The 4,372-nt window shown below is 28.8% G+C and overlaps 1 protein-coding gene across 2 annotated transcripts in view; it reads left to right on the forward strand.

Annotated features, from left to right (window-relative positions):
- The window catches only part of LOC111688714, a 4,975-nt gene extending 4,071 nt beyond the window's left edge, over nt 1-904 (forward strand). Inside the window, exons 5-7 of one of the 2 annotated variants that reach the window (XR_006941473.1) lie at nt 186-265; nt 325-487; nt 599-904. The gene's annotated coding sequence lies outside the window, so the exon portion shown is untranslated. Of the gene's footprint in view, nt 1-185; nt 267-324; nt 488-598 lie in introns of those variants that run through there. The other variant, XM_046955658.1, reaches the window with a different exon arrangement.
- The last annotated feature ends 3,468 nt before the right edge of the window (nt 905-4,372 follow it).

A 4,372-nucleotide genomic window follows, 5' to 3' on the forward strand; every position in this document is an offset into this window, starting at 1 on the left:
CTAGACTATAGACTAGACTATAGACTAGACTATAGACTAGACTATAGACTAGACTATAGACTAGACTATAGACTAGACTATAGACTAGACTATAGACTAGATTATAAAATATATACTAATAATAGAATATAGATTAGACTTTTTTAAAATCTGTAGTTATTTTTTTCTTAAATTTTTCTTTTCAGTATCATCTTTAAGTGTCGCCGTTTCATTTAGTTTAACATTTATTATGACCTCACCTTTTCTAATATGGGGCGCCCTTAAAGTGAGTATCAATTAATTTTAAAATTTGAAACTTTCAGAAAAAAATTATATATTTTTCAGGAAAAACATTTATGTCTAGTGCCTTGGCTATATAATAGTTTTTTCTGTATTATTGTCACCGCAATCTATTTATTTGTGGTATTATTGAAAAATTTTTACTATCTCGATGCACCCAATGAAGAAGTGAAAAGCTTTCTTGTCTTAACAATATTAATGATATTTGGTAAGTTTGCTATAGCAATGGCCTTAATATTTAACTAATTAACACTTAAAAGGTGTTTAAAGTTAAAATATTTTTATTAATTTTAATCTCTAATATTTTCTTCTTTCTTAGGTTTAACTATACAAATTATATTTTATAGAATTGTTTACAAACTTTACAAAGAATTAGTAATCGATCAACGTCTTAAGTACTTGGAAAACTCCAGTACAATATTTATAGTTTACGACGAAGCCAACACAGATCAGCGGTAGTTGGTGTGATCAGTTGGTGCTGTCATATAGATGTGTATCAATTAAAAGCTTTAACTTAAATTTAAATATTTTTAATTAAAACTTATTACTAAGTAATTTATTAAGTATGTGTTTAAAATACAATATATCTGTATTACAAAGAAATTCTATAAAATTTTATTTCATAACTTTTATTTATAAAAATAAAACCTGTTTAATATTTCGTTTTAAAAAATGTGGGGTTTTTTAAAACGCCCAGTTAAAATTTTAACTGACATAAAGAATGATTACAAGTAATTTGTATAAATTATGAGAAAATAAACAACAACGTTAGATTATTTTAATGCCAGGTAAAAAAACGAGACGAGTTAAGGCAAAACTTTAACAGTCTACTGAATAGATTAAGCTCTAGTACATAAACTATATTAACTTCTAATTTATATACTAGATTAAACTAGACTAAATATAGACTAGATAAAGCTTTAATCTATAGACGATGTTAAGTTCTAGTTTATATACTATAGGCTAGATTAAGAATAACCTCTAGACTAGGTTAAGCTCTAGTCTAGGGACTAGATTAAGCTCTAAACTTTAAACTAGATTAAGCTCTAATCTAAAGACTAGATTAAGCTTCTGTCTACAAACTAGATTAAGCACTAGTTTATAGACTAGAATAAGCTTTAGTCTATAGACTAGATTGAGCTCCAGTCTATAGACTACATTAAGCTTTGGCTATAGACTCAATCAAACTCTAGTCTATAGACCAGCATAACTTCTAGCCTATAGACTAGATTAAGCTCTAGTCTACAGGCCACATTAAGCCCTATTCTATTGACTATATTAAGCTCTAGTCTAAAGACCAGATAAAGCTCTAGTCTAAAAAGTAGATACAGCTCTAGTCTATAGACTATATAAAGCCCGAGTCTATTGACTAGATAAAGCTCTAGTCTATAGACTAGATTGAGCTCTAGTCTATTAACTATATTAAGCTCTAGTCTATTGAATATATTAACCTCTAGTCTAGAGACTAGATAAAGCTCTAGTCTATAGAGTAGATAAAGCTCAAGTCCATAGACTATACAAAGCTCGAGTCTATTGACTGTATTAAGCTTTAGTCTATAGACTAGATCAAGCTCGAGTCTATAGACTAGTATATAGAATATGTTAAGTTCTAGTCTATAGACTAGATTAAGCTCTGGTATATAGACTAGATTAAGCTCTAGTATATATAATATGTTAAGCACTAGCCTATAGACTATGTTATGCTCTAGTCTACAGACTACGTTAAGCTCTAGTCTATCGACTATGTTAAGCTCTGGTCTATAGACTATTTTAAGCTCTAGTCTATAGACTATTTTAAGCTCTAGTCTATAGACTAGATTAAGCTCTAGTATATAAACTAAATTAAGCTCTAGTATATATAATATGTTAAGCTCTAGTCTATAGACTATGTTATGCTCTTGTCTACAGACTACGTTAAGCTCTAGTCTATCGAATATGTTAAGCTCTAGAATATTTTAAGCTCTAGCCTATAGACTAGATTAATCTATAGTCTATAGACTAGATAAAGCTCTAGTCTATAGACTATATTAAGATCTTGTTTATAGACTAGATTAAGCTCTAGTCTATAAACTAGAATAAGCTCAATTCTATAGACTTGAAAAAGCTTTAGGCAATAGAGTAGATAAAACTCTAGTCTGTAGGTTAGATTAAGATCTAATCTATAGACTAAATTAAGCTCCAGTTTATGGACTAGACGAAGCTCTAGTTTATAGACTAGAATAAGCTCTAGTTTATGGACTAGAATAAGCTCTAGTTTATAGACTTGAATAAGCCCTAGTTTATGGACAAGAATAAGCTCTAGTTTATAGACTAGAATAAACTCTTGTCTATTGACTAGATAAAGCTCTAGTCTAAAGACTAAATTTAACTCTTTTCTCTATACTATATTAAGCTCCAATCTGCAGACTATATTAAGCTATTTATTAAGCTATATTAAGCTATTTAATCTTTAATGGAAAAAATTACAATAATTCAATGTAAATTTAAAAATTTAAAACGCACAACTAATTAAACATTTAATTACCTACAAACCTTAATTATTAATTCAACATAAAAGCGAGAGTCAATAAATAATACACAGCATGTGTATTTACCTTTATGAATACAAAATTAACATCCAACAAATAATTTTCGGTATGGACAATTGAAAATTTATTAAATCAATAGGTGGGCTAGACAAGCAGACATCAAACGAACAAACGAACACTTCTGTCAAGTGTTAACTTTGTTTTTTAATAATAGTTTATATTTTCTTTTAAATTCAATTTATTATTAATGTTAATGTTAATATTTACATGAAAAATAATATCAAATATTGTTAAACAACTTATCAACAGTCAGTCATTCAATATTTTACAAATTCCAAACAAATAATTTACGCGTGCCAAATTTTACTACATTACGACTATTTACCATATTTTATTTTATTTTATTTTTTTTTTTTGGGTCTACTACATATTATTATAATGAGCATCGATCGTTTGGTCGTTGTTGTCGTTGGGATTTAATGTATTTGTCGGCACTATTTATTATTAAAAACCAATAAACCATGAATAGATTTTGTACACATAAATAAAACTAAATTTAAATTTTGTTTTAAAAAGCACAGCTGTTTTAAAGGAGAGTTTTATAATGTTTGTGAATATATTATAAATAATATGAAAGAAAAAATTTATGATTTAAGATAAAAATAAATCTATGTTTTTAGGAAGATCTTTGTTATGTTTTTAAAACATTAATTTGTCAAAATTTTCTTTAAACTGATCACAAGAATTTTTTTAAAAAAGCTACAGACTGTATATTAGATTATGATCTAAAATATAGACTAGATTTAGCCCCAATTAAGCCATAAAACTAGTTTATTAAGCTCTAGTCTATAGACTAGTTGAAGCTCTAGTCTATAGACTAGATGAAGCTCTAGTCTATAGACTAGTCTATAGACTAGATGAAGCTCTAGTCTATAGACTAGATGAAGCTCTAGTCTATAGACTAGTCTATAGACTAGATGAAGCTCTAGTCTATAGACTAGTCTATAGACTAGATGAAGTTCTAGTCTATAGACTAGTCTATAGACTAGATGAAGCTCTAGTCTATAGACTAGTCTATAGACTAGATGAAGCTCTAGTCTATAGACTAGTCTATAGACTAGATGAAGCTCTAGTCTATAGACTAGATGAAGCTCTAGTCTATAGACTAGATGAAGCTCTAGTCTATAGACTAGATGAAGCTCTAGTCTATATGACTATAGACTAGATGAAGCTCTATCTATAGACTAGATGAAGCTCTAGTCTATAGACTAGATGAAGCTCTAGTCTATAGACTAGATGAAGCTCTAGTCTATAGACTAGATGAAGCTCTAGTCTATAGACTAGATGAAGCTCTAGTCTATAGACTAGATGAAGCTCTAGTCTATAGACTAGATGAAGCTCTAGTCTATAGACTAGATGAAGCTCTAGTCTATAGACTAGATGAAGCTCTAGTCTATAGACTAGATGAAGCTCTAGTCTATAGACTAGATGAAGCTCTAGTCTATAGACTAGATGAAGCTCTAGTCTATAGACTAGATGAAGCTCTAGTCTATAGACTAGATGAA

This window comes from Lucilia cuprina, chromosome 6, assembly GCF_022045245.1.
Source record: "Lucilia cuprina isolate Lc7/37 chromosome 6, ASM2204524v1, whole genome shotgun sequence".
In the NCBI taxonomy this organism is placed as follows: domain Eukaryota; kingdom Metazoa; phylum Arthropoda; class Insecta; order Diptera; family Calliphoridae; genus Lucilia; species Lucilia cuprina.